This window comes from Coregonus clupeaformis, chromosome 37 (assembly GCF_020615455.1).
Source record: "Coregonus clupeaformis isolate EN_2021a chromosome 37, ASM2061545v1, whole genome shotgun sequence".
NCBI classification, from domain to species: domain Eukaryota; kingdom Metazoa; phylum Chordata; class Actinopteri; order Salmoniformes; family Salmonidae; genus Coregonus; species Coregonus clupeaformis.
Genome location: NC_059228.1, coordinates 33,188,049 through 33,200,631, shown reverse-complemented (window position 1 = coordinate 33,200,631; position 12,583 = coordinate 33,188,049). Strand labels below are relative to the sequence as shown.

Below are 12,583 nucleotides of genomic sequence, written 5' to 3'. Positions count from 1 at the left end.
ACACACACACACACACAGACACCTATTAGCAGAAGCTGTCAGCGTTATCCCAGTTTATTTATCATGTGTCTAGTAAAAGTGTCAGTATACGATCACCTGGGGCAGACGCCTGGATGAGAAAGGTAAACAGTGGAGGGAGTTGAGATGGGGATGCACTCTGGCCCTGATGACTCATTGATTTCTCTGCAGGTATTTGTCTTGAGGTGATCTGTATATGGCCTCCCTACTGTTATGTTATTTTCCTGTTGCTCTTTCATTATTTGTTATTTGTTATTTTTTACTTATCTATTTTTTACTTAACACTTATTTTTCTTAAAACTGCATTGTTGGTTAAGGGTTTATAAGTAAGCATTTCACTGTAAGGTCCACACCTGTTGTATTCGGCACATGTGGCAAATACAATTTGATTTGACTTTGATTTGAGGAAAGGGATGAAAAATGATTTGCACTGAGGCCCACCCGGCCCACTTTCCAGATGCTTTCTCAAGAGATAGCTTCTGCTTTTCTTAACACTCTGTTTAGATAAAGGGAGAAGGTCTGTGGCTGGCTGCAAGTCTAGAAATGAGGAAGGTATTATGTCTGGGAAGATCCGTTCGTGCTAAGCCATTTCATTTTTCCTTTGTCAGTAACTTTGTAGATCCAATGAAGTGAATGAAGTCACGAGACTGAGCTGGATCTCCTCAGCAGCCTGGGCTGAGGAGTGTTCTTCAGATGGCTCATGTTAAAGCCCAGCCCTATTTGACGAGAGTATGGCAGGGAATGCCACCTCACCGGGGATTCAAAAGGCCATGTTATAGAGGCTTCGGCCAAGCCGCGGTATCACTGACAATTACATTTACATTTTAGTCATTTAGCAGATGCTCTTGTCCAGAGCGACTTACAGTTAGTGAGTGCATACATTTTTTCATACTGGCCCCCGTGGGAATTGAACCCACAACCCTGGCATTGCAAGTGCCATGCTCTACCAACTGAGCTACACGGGGCCTTACACAATCCTGCCTACTTAGGAGTCGGGCCGTGTGGAGGCTGCTGGAGTTGTCCTTTTATGTTGGGGCAGTGTTTGGGTGGTGTCACCAGGATGGTGTGTTGGTAGTGATGGACCATAGTGAGGACTGAATGCTTTCAGAGGGGTGTCTGTCTCTCTCTCTCAATATGAAGGGTCATTAGAATGGGAGAGGCACACTGGGCCATTTGTTTCATGCCAGTTAGCCTCAAGTTTGGTCCAAAACAAAGCTGAATGGAGCTGGAATTGTTTAAGACCTGCAGGGGAAGTTTTTCTAGAATGTTCTAGCACTGTGTTCTTTGCAAGGCAGCAGAGATGAAGGAACGAGACATACCAGCAATACATATTGAAATACATTGAAACATTCACTCACGCACATGTTTAACCTATTTATCCCTAGAGTAGGTCAAGGGGCAAGTTACTACATCTGCATTAACTTTTAACGTTTCACAATCCATTTCCATGAATGTGAGGCCAGTCGTGTTGCATTCCTGAAGGATTAGCAAATGACTCTAATTATGTAAGCCATCCTGTCCTCTCGTCTAGCAGTGAGCCTTGTGTAAGTACATCCTACACCTCCCGACAAACACCCACTAATTCACACTGGGACATAAAACCCAGCGCTGTACTCTATTGCCGACTGACTCCCACTCCTGCTCCTGAAATATTCTCAAGCAGCACTTATCATGACATATAGTGCTTTACAAAACGCCAATGAATCTTTCAGCGCACCATACCTCAGGTATTTGCCCGGCAGGTCCAGAGGGCTATTTTCTCTCTATGTCACTGGCAAACCCCTAGCTTTCATCAAAGGCGCACATCAGTCGTGTGTGTGCGTTGTGTGTGTGCCACTGCCGGGTGCTTCCATTAGTGGAGTAGCATGGCTGTGAATGACAGAAGAGCATCAGCAGCGCAGAGCACACACCCCCTACTGGTCCTCTGGTGTCCTGCAGGGCTACTGAGATGTGAAGGGATGTTTCTCTCCTCTCCACTCTTCTTCTCCACCCCATCCCTCCCTTTGCTCTGTCACAGGGGACACCTAGTCAGTGGGTGGACACCTCCTGATGGATGACATGAGGTGGGATGGGATCAGGACAGGAGAGGAGAGGAGAGAAGGGCCTGGAGATGGTTCAGCTGGTGTCTCTCTCCACTCATCATCATGCCTGGCCAGTCCTCCAGGACCTCTCTTTCACAATCCCTCCACTGTTCCCCCTCCTCTACCTCTCCTCTTATCTCTGCCACAGGAACAGTGGAACAGAGGACACAGCATCACACAGTCCGTCGACAGCAGGAACATGATGCAGTGATTAACAGTACCAGGGGTCCTGCTTTGCCCCAGAACAATCACCAAAACAATTGCAACACACACCTTCCTTATTGTGGTTCATTCCACTGGTTTTCTCTTCTTTAGTTTAGCTCCTAACCCTTGACCCTTATCAATACATTTCCAACACTACTGTAGTGTATCTTCAATAGTGGCCATAGTTAGGTAGAATAATGGGACACAATAAAGCCTAACCAATCACACAGTGTTCTGTGAGACTCCTGGTGTGAAGGCCACCATGGTGCCATAAACAGCTCTGCTGCTCGAGGTGGCCCGCTCCATCCTGAGGGGGACATCAGTGTAGCGTGTCCACCTCCCTCCCCTCTGCAGGGCTGGGTTAGTCCTTCCGTGTCTGGAATCACAAGGTCACTGGTCAGTCGTGAGAGGAAGCAAACTGGCCGGCCAAACGAGCTTCACAGCCATGTATTATTTACTGCTAGCTTCCCCAGAAAACAAGCTTCTAGTGCTGCATGTCTGCCTGGAGCAGGGTTTCCGTTAGGACATTTCACCGACAATTTTTAAAATCTGCTTTCTATTTTTTTTATTTTTGTTTGCCGGCTATTAAAACCCTAGCCTGGATACAGGGGCCCCATACGAGGGGGTCTGAGCCAGTGTGAGCCTGCATGGCTAAACATGTACTGCAGAGCTGGAGAAAGTAAAGCAGTAGTTTCAAGTAGCCCCATGGTGCCCTATAGCTCTGAAAAATGATAGAGAGGTTTTGGTATTTATTAGGATCCCCATCCACATGAAACATGACATAATACATAGAATAGAACATTATTAGTCAAGGACTGAAATACATACATTTAAGCAATACAACTGGCCTTCTTGAGACTAGTTGAGTATCTGGAGCATCAGCAATTGTGGGTTCGATTACAGGCTCAAAATGGCCAGAAACAAATAACTTTCTTCTGAAACTCGTCAGTCTATTCTTGTTCTGAGAAATGAAGGCTATTCCATGCGAGAAATTGCCAAGAAACTGAAGATCTCGTACAACGCTGTGTACTACTCCCTTCACAGAACAGCGCAAACTGGCTCTAACCAGAATAGAAAGTGGAGTGGGAGGACTCGGTGCACAACTGAGCAAGAGGACAAATACATTAGAGTGTCTAGTTTCAGAAACAGGCGCCTCACAGGTCCTCAACTGGCAGCTTCATTAAATAGTACCCGCAAAACACCAGTCTCAACGTCAACAGTGAAGAGGCGACTCCGGGATGCTGACCTTCTAGGCAGAGTTGCAAAGAAAAAGCCATATCTCAGAATGGCCAATAAAAAGAAAATATTAATATGGACAAAAGAACACAGACACTGGACAGAGGAAGATTGTAAAAAAAAAAGTGTTTGGGTTGGAGGTGTTCGGATCACAAAGAAGAACATTTGTGAGACGCAGACCAAATGAAAAGATGCTGGAGGAGTGCTTGATGCCATCTGTCAAGCATGGTAAAGGCAATGTGATGGTTTGGGGGTGCTTTGATGGTGGTAAAGTGGGAGTTTTGTACAGGGTAAAAGGGATCTTGAAGAAGGAAGGCTATCACTCCATTTTGCAACGCCTTGCCATACCCTGTGGACGGCACTTGATTGGAGCCAATTTCCTCCTACAACAGGACAATGACCCAAAGCACAGCTCCAAACTATGCAATAACTATTTAGGGAAGAAGCAGTCAGCTGGTATTCTGTCTATAATGGAGTGGCCAGCACAGTCACCGGATCTCAACCCTATTGAGCTGTTGTGGGAGCAGCTTGACCGTATGGTACGTAAGAAGTGCCCATCAAGCCAATCCAACTTGTGGGAGGTGCTTCAGGAAGCATGGGGTGAAATCTCTTCAGATTACCTCAACAAATTGACAACTAGAATGCCAAAGGTCTGCAAGGCTGTAATTGCTGCAAATTGAGGATTCTTTGACATTTACATTTTAGTCATTTAGCAGACGCTCTTATCCAGAACGACGTACAGTTAGTGAGTGCATACATTTTTTTTATAAAAAAAATCATACTGGCCCCCGTGGGAATTGAACCCACAACCCTGGCATTGCAAGCGCCATGCTCTACCAACTGAGCTACACAGGTCGAAAGCAAAGTTTGAAGGACACAATTATTATTTCAATTAAAAATCATTATTTCTAACCTTGTCAATGACTACATTTCCTATGCATTTTGCTATATTTCCTATTCAAACTCATTTCATGTATGTTTTCATGGAAAACAAGGACATTTCTAAGTGACCCCAAACTTTTGAACGGTAGTGTATATAAAATGGCTGGCTCTCTTCACAGTCCTCTTCGTGTAGTAAGGTGTTCTTTTATCTGTTTTTTGAAACTGGTTTTATTGCTAGCTTGAGTTACCTGGGATGGCAGAGTTCCATATGGTCATGGCTCTATTTAATACTGTGCGTTTCCCAGCCTCTGTTCTGGACCTGGGGACTGTGAAGAGACCTTTGGTTGCATGTCATGTGTTGTACCGATGAGTGTGCCAACTGCTTGAACAGACAGTTCGGTACCTTCAACACATCAATACCTCACAAATAGATCAATAGTGATGCAGTCAATCTCTCCTCAACTTTGAGCCAGGAGAGACTGACATGCATGTTACTGACACTTTCCCTCCGTGTACATCTAAGTGCGATACGTGCTGCTTTGTTCTGGACCAACTGCGATTTACCTATGTCCTTCTTTGCCGCGCACATGTCCACACAGCTTGGCAATAGTCCAGGTGCGACAAAACTAGGGCCTGTAGGACCTGTCTGGTAGACTGAGATGTCAAGAAGGCAGAGCAATGCCCTATCATGGACAGACCTCTTCCCATTTTAGCAACCATTGATTCTATATGTTTTGACCATGAAAGCTTAACATCTAGGGTTACACCCAGCAGTTTAGTCTCCTCAAGTTGCTCAATAGCCACATTATTCAATAATAGATTTAATTGAGGTTTAGAGTAGAGTGAGTGATTTGTCCCAAAAATTATGCTTTAGTTTTTGAGATATTTAGCACCAGCCTATTACTAGTTACCCATTCTAAAACTGACTGGAGCTCTATGTTAAGGGTGTCAGTTATTTATTTTGATGTTGCAGCCGACGTGTATACTGTTGAGTCGTCAGCGTACATAGACTCACAGGCTTTATTCAAGGTAAGTGGAAGGTCATTTGTAAAAACAGAAAACAATAATGGCCCTAGCTGGCTGCCCTGCGGTACACCACACTTAACTGAATCTGCATGAGAGAGGCATCCATTAACGAAAACCCTCTGTGTTCTATTAGATAGGTAACTCTGAACCCATAATAAGGCAGAGGATGCAAATCCATAACACCTACGTTTTTTCAGCGATAGGTTATGATCAATGACATCAAAAGCTGCACTGAAGTCTAACAAAACAGCTCCCACAATCTTCTTACTATCCATTTATTTCAGCCAATCATCAGTCATTTGTGCCAGTGCTGAGCATGTTGAGTGCTCTTCCCTATAAGCATGCTGAAAGTCTGTTGTTAATTCGTTTTTGGTAAAATTACTTTATTTGATCAAACACCATTTTTCCCAAAAGTTTGCTAAGCACTTGTAACAGGCTGATTGGTCGGCTGTTTGATGGAGAGGAGCCATTTTGTCCACATTGCTCCTCCAATGGGTCTGTTTGTTTGAAACCGTTAATATTCACCTTTTTTGTCAAACGTAATAAGAGAGATGAATAGACCACATTTGTAGTCTTGATTGTAACCTTTGTGAAGCAGGTGATCTTTACATGGGTATCGGCAGGGACCTTTGGTTTTGGGAACATACCTCGTGTTATGTGATTGCCGTGGATCTGTGCGATAGCGAGACTGGCAGAGACAAGGCTGTTTATTGAAATCTCAAAGGAAGATCCTCTTTAATCGGACAGCTGTGAAGTTCAAAGGACTAGCGCCCTTTCTGATGAGGGAACGCATGTGCTTTTGTAGTCGCCCATGTCCTTTTCAACCGCAGCTGCTGCTCTCTGATAGGATAAGCTGCACCGATGACACATACGCATGGACATACACAGACACACACCATCTTTGTGATTTTTTGCCAGGTTAAACAAAAGCCAGATTAATGTAACTATAATTTTGAGTCAGTCAGTGGGCTTGTCTTGATTAGACTGTGGTGTTTGGTGATAGATTGAGGAAGCAGCCTAGCAGGGTCTAGAGCAGACTCTTCCCTCTGACACTGTTTTACTCAGATGGGTGTTTTCTCCCAAATATGGCTGTGGTGCTCTGTGAGCTGTTCAGTCATGTGCTGTTAGGCCTCACAGTTCACTGACATGGTTCTCATAGTCCCTGTTGTTTAAACAGGGTTTCAACAGGGTTATTCCACTGGATTTATTTAGGAAAAAATCGAAACGCTAACCAACACGTCACCAAAGTCAGGTCTGCTCACAATGATTTACTCATACTGTAGCCTAACTATAGCAACTGTATCATTGTGAATAATGTTAGGTTCACTGCTTTCTCCACTAAAGTCTCGTCTCCAAAGGGAAAGACAGCCAACTGTGTCAGCTTGTAAAATGTTTCTTTTTTCATTTGGTCAAGTTAGGAAGATATGTTTTTGGGTTGTTGTGTCGAGGCAGAGCTGACACTGTCTGCCATCTGTCAACTAAATGTTAAACGTGACAGTTCATTTCTATGTGAGTTTTTTTTCTCTATAACTCAATTCGACAGTAGAATGCCTGCAAGACTGCAAGTAAAGGGAAACAGCAGTGGATTTAAAACCAGTAGTGTAATTCCTAACGTTTTTTTGAACCCTTCGAACAGTAAGAGCTTAACCACTAAGCCCAGTTATCTGCTCACATTTCGTTAAGCTCCCTCCCACTCCGGCTATTCTGAATGACACCACCTGCCCTTTTGCCCACTTCACCCAGGTGCCCAAAATGGTAATGGGGGTCTGGTCTGAACAGTCCAATGTTACTGCCAGGTCTCTAGTACTATTCTGTCTCTGTATGAAAGTGTGGAATTCAAGAGTCTAATTTAGCAAGCAGTGTTACTGTTAGGCAGGCTGTCAGTCAGTACTGCTAAGGCTAAGCCACTGTGTCCAGAGTGAGTCGTGATGATGAGCACTGAAGGAAATCCTTTCAGAGTTAGGTGAGCAAATGGCTGCCTTACCTTGTCGCCATCCCCCCTCAGGCATCTGTGGTGCTCTAAGAGAGGGAGAGAGGGAGCATTGCTCCACATCTCTCCGTAATGAAAAGCGCCCCAAATGTCAGCCACTTGGAGAAGAAAATATAGGGATGCACACAGCGTTCTGTGGTACAGATTGAGTTAGGATGGCTTCCTGAGGCAGACACCCACACAGCGTTCTGTGCTACAGATTGAGTTAGGATGGCTTCCTGAGGCAGACACCCACACAGCGTTCTGTGGTACAGATTGAGTTAGGATGGCTTCCTGAGGCAGACACCCACACAACATTCTGTGGTACAGATTGAGTTAGGATGGCTTCCTGAGGCAGACACCCACACAGCGTTCTGTGGTACAGATTGAGTTAGGATGGCTTCCTGAGACAGACACCCACACAGTCAAACATGGGCTTCGCTACAGTCCCTTATCACACCCCGCCACACACATAAACACACACACACACACACACTCACACTCACACACTCACACACACACTCACACAAACACATCCTCACACTCAGATACGTGGAGGGTCTCTGTCCAGGGGCGGGGATCTTCGGGTAGTAACTCAGACGTGGCTGCATGGTGTAAATCTGCCCTCATTTATTCACATGTTGACCATGTCCCTGTCAACATCAGATTGAGGAAGTGTTGGGGAGGGAGTGGGGTGTTGTTGACTGTCGTTTTGAGGGCTGGGTCGCAGTGGGGGTGATTTAGCAGGGGTATGGTTGATGAGAGCCGAGCGGAAAGAGGTGAGTAATGGGGTGGGAGCCCGGTGATGATGTGTCACAGAGGCATCCCTCACTCTGTTTGGCGCTCAAGGACATCACTGCTGATTGCATTGGCTGTGGGCTAGGCAAGGCACATGGGTGGGGTTTGGAGGAGAAGGGGTTGTGGGGTTGCTGGGGTTGTGTGGTTACTGGGGTTGTGTGTTTGTGAGTTTGCTGGGGTTACTGGGGTTGTGAGGTTGCTGGGGTTGTGAGGTTATGGGGTTGTGGGGTTATGTCTGATATCTGAGCACACATCTGGTACGTTGCTTAGCAGCGTGTGCAACCTTAATCCGACAGGGCAGTCCTTGGAATACACCAGAGTGCCATTCAGGTTAGCATGTCAAAATAACATGAAACCAGCTACCACATCATAGGAATAAAATAACATGAAATCAGCTAGCACATCATAGGAATAAAATAACATGAAACCAGCTAGCACATCATAGGAATTATATAACCAGCTACATAGGAAAAAATAACATGAAACCAGCTAGCACATCATAGGAATTAATCCAGCTAGCACATCATAGGAATAAAATAACATGAAACCAGCTAGCACATCATAGGAATAAAATAACATGAAACCAGCTAGCACATCATAGGAATAAAATAACATGAAACCAGCTAGCACATCATAGGAATAAAATAATAATAACATAATAATATGCCATTTAGCAGACACTTTTATCCAAAGCGACTTACAGTCAATTGCGCATACATTTTTACGTATGGGTGGTCCCGGGGATCCAACCCACTACCCTGGCGTTACAAGCGCAATGCTCTACCAATTGAGCTACAGAGGACCAGGCTTCCTGAGGCAGACACCCACACAACATTCGGTGTTACAGATTGAGTTAGGATGGCTTCCTGAGGCAGACATCAGCACAGCGTTCTGTGGTACAGATGGAGTTAGGATGGCTTCCTGAGGCAGACACCAGCACAGCATTCACACATGGACTTCTTCCCTGCAGACATCAGCACAGCCTGTGTACAGATGAGTTAGGATGGCATAACAGCACAGCGCATCACGAGTTAGATCTTAGCAGACACCCTCACATCATCAAACATTAACCTCGTACAGCCCTTAACCAGCTAGCACATCATAGGAATTAAATAACATGAAACCAGCTAGCACATCATAGGAATTAAATAACATGAAACCAGCTAGCACATCATAGGAATTAAATAACATGAAACCAGCTAGCACATCATAGGAATTAAATAACATGAAACCAGCTAGCACATCATAGGAATTAAATAACATGAAACCAGCTAGCACATCATAGGAATTAAATAACATGAAACCAGCTAGCACATCATAGGAATTAAATAACATGAAACCAGCTACCACATCATAGGAATTAAATAACATGAAACCAGCTAGCACATCATAGGAATTAAATAACATGAAACCAGCTACCACATCATAGGAATTAAATAACATGAAACCAACTAGCACATCATAGGAATTAAATAACATGAAACCAGCTAGCACATCATAGGAATAGGAAATAGGGGAGAGGTGAGATATGAGAGACGATGCATGTCGACATTAAGCATGCATGACTATAGCCAGAGTATGTGACCGGTAAAACAATAACCCCGGATTTATTATCACTCTCTCTCTCTGCACACAAACACGCTAACAGCCTCGTATTTGAGTAGTAAAGCTGCTCAACCCAAAAGTTGAGGGGGGGTTGGGGGCTGGTGAGCATGGAGACGGTTGTATCTTCAACCGCCTGTTCTGTCCTATCAGTCAGGCGGACCTTGACAGTGATGGATTGGATAGGCTGCGAAAGAGGGAACGGCATCTGCTGTGAGCTCACAGATCCCTCCAACATCCCTCCCTCTGGATTATTACTCCCCAGGCACAAGCATGCTCCCTTCCTTCCCTCCCTATCTCAGTCTCTGACAGAGAGAGAGAGAGAGAGAGAGAGAGAGAGAGAGAGAGAGAGAGAGAGAGAGAGAGAGAGAGAGAGAGAGAGAGAGAGAGAGAGAGAGAGAGAGAGAGAGAGAGAGAGAGAGAGAGAGAGAGAGAGAGAGAGAGAGAGAGAGAGAGAGAGAGAGAGAGAGAGAGAGAGAGAGAGAGAGAGAGAGAGAGAGAGAGAGAGAGAGAGAGAGAGAGAGAGAGAGAGAGAGAGAGAGAGAGAGAGAGAGAGAGAGAGAGAGAGAGAGAGAGAGAGAGAGAGAGAGAGAGAGAGAGAGAGAGAGAGAGAGAGAGAGAGAGAGAGAGAGAGAGAGAGAGAGAGAGAGAGAGAGAGAGAGAGAGAGAGAGAGAGAGAGAGAGAGAGAGAGAGAGAGAGAGAGAGAGAGAGAGAGAGAGAGAGAGAGAGAGAGAGAGAGAGAGAGAGAGAGAGAGAGAGAGAGAGAGAGAGAGAGAGAGAGAGAGAGAGAGAGAGAGAGAGTTGGGTTTTTGGCCCTGATCTAGCTGTCCCACACAAGTTTTTGAGATCGGAGGCAAAATCCCCATGTCGTTGCGTACTCGGGGCGCGCAGCCGTCACCGACGCTCGTTTAATGTGAACGGGTCAGAGACACACAATCTGAGGGCTAACGATCCCGTCTTTGAGCAGTCCCAGACATCCCGATATTTTCAAACATGTTTGATTTTATCGGCACAAAATATGCAATGCTCTTGTAGTGTGAGATGTGCAGCGACAACTTTTGAGAACGTAATCAAATCAAATTTTGTTTGCCACATGCGCCGAATACAACAGGTGTAGACATTACCGTGAATCACTTACTTACAGCCCTTAACCAACAATGCATTTATTTCTAAATAAAAAAGTAAAATAAAACAACAACAAAAAAGAGTAGAAGTAAAATAAAATAACAGTAGGGAGGCTATATACAAGGGGGTACCGGTGCAGAGTCAATGTGCGGGGGCACCAGCTAGTTGAAGTAGTTGAGGTAATATGTACATGTGGGTAGAGTAAAAGTGACTATGCATAAATCATTAACAGAGTAGCAGCAGCGTAAAAATATGGGGTGGGGGGGCAGTGCAAATAGTCCAGGTAGCCATGATTAGCTCTTCAGGAGTCTTATGGCTTGGGGGTAGAAGCTGTTGAGAAGCCTTTGGACCTACACTTGCGCTCCGGTACCGCTTGCCGGTAGCAGAGAGAACAGTCTATGACTAGGTGGCTGGAGTCTTTGACAATTTTGAGGGCCTTCCTCTGACACCGCCTGGTATAGAGGTCCTGGATGGCAGGAAGCTTGGCCCCAGTGATGTACTGGGCCGTACGCACTAACCTCTGTAGTGCCTTGAAGTCGGAGGCCGAGCAGTTGCCATACCAGGCGGTGATGCAACCAGTCAGGATGCTCTCGATGGTGCAGATGTAGAACTTTTTGAGGATCTGAGGACCCTTGCCAAATATTTTCAGTCTCCTGAGGGGGAATAGGCTTTGTCGTGCCCTCTTCATGACTGTCTTGGTGTGTTTGGACCATGATAGTTCGATGGTGAAGCTCTCAACCTGTTCCACTACAGCCCCGTCGATGAGAATGGGGGCGTGCTCAGTCCTCTTTTTTTTCCTGTAGTCCACAATCCTCTCACATTTACATTTTACATTTTAGTCATTTAGCAGACACTCTTATCCAAGAGCGACTTATCTCCTTTGTCTTGGTTACGTTGAGGGAAAGGTTGTTATCCTGGCACCACACGGCCAGGTCTCTGACCTCCTCCCTATAGGCTGTCTCATCGTTGTCGGTGATCAGGCCTACCACTGTTATGTCGTCGGCAAACTTAATGATGGTGTTGGAGTTGTGCTTGGCCATGCAGTCATGGGTGAACAGGGAGTACAGGAGGGGACTGAGCACGCACCCCTGAGGGGCCCCCGTGTTGAGGATCAGCGTGGTTTTTACTACCTTCGCGTCCCGTCAGGAAGTCCAGGATCCAGTTGCAGAGGGAGGTGTTTAGTCCCAGGATCCTTAGCTTAGTGATGAGCTTTGAGGGCACTATGGTGTTGAACGCTGAGCTGTAGTCAATGAATAGCATTCTTACGTAGGTGTTCCTCTTGTCCAGGTGGGAAAGGGCAGTGTGGAGTGCAATAGAGATTGCATCATCTGTGGATCTGTTGGGGCGGTATGCAAATTGGGGTGGGTCTAGGGTTTCTAGGATAATGGTGTTGATGTGAGCCATGACCAGCCTTTCAAAGCACTTCATGGCTATAGACGTCAGTGCTACAGGTCGGTAGTCATTTAGGCAGGTTATCTTAGTGTCCTTGGGCACGGGGACTATGGTGGTCTGCTTGAAACATGTTGGTATTACAGACTCAGTCAGGGACATGTTGAAAATGTCGGTGAAGACACTTGCCAGTTGGTCAGCACATGCTCTTATTACACGTCCTGGTAATCCGTCTGGCCCTGCGGCCTTGTG

General features: G+C 45.6%; 1 protein-coding gene and 1 non-coding gene across 2 annotated transcripts in view; one reads left to right on the top strand and one right to left on the bottom strand.

Annotated features, from left to right (window-relative positions):
* The window catches only part of LOC123482778 (peroxisome proliferator-activated receptor gamma coactivator 1-beta-like), an 82,142-nt gene that overhangs the window by 14,386 nt on the left and 55,173 nt on the right, over positions 1–12,583 (top strand). The gene's annotated exons all lie outside the window — the stretch shown is intronic.
* Positions 911–985, bottom strand: trnaa-ugc. The gene has a single exon. It is a non-coding gene; the product is annotated as a tRNA-Ala (tRNA).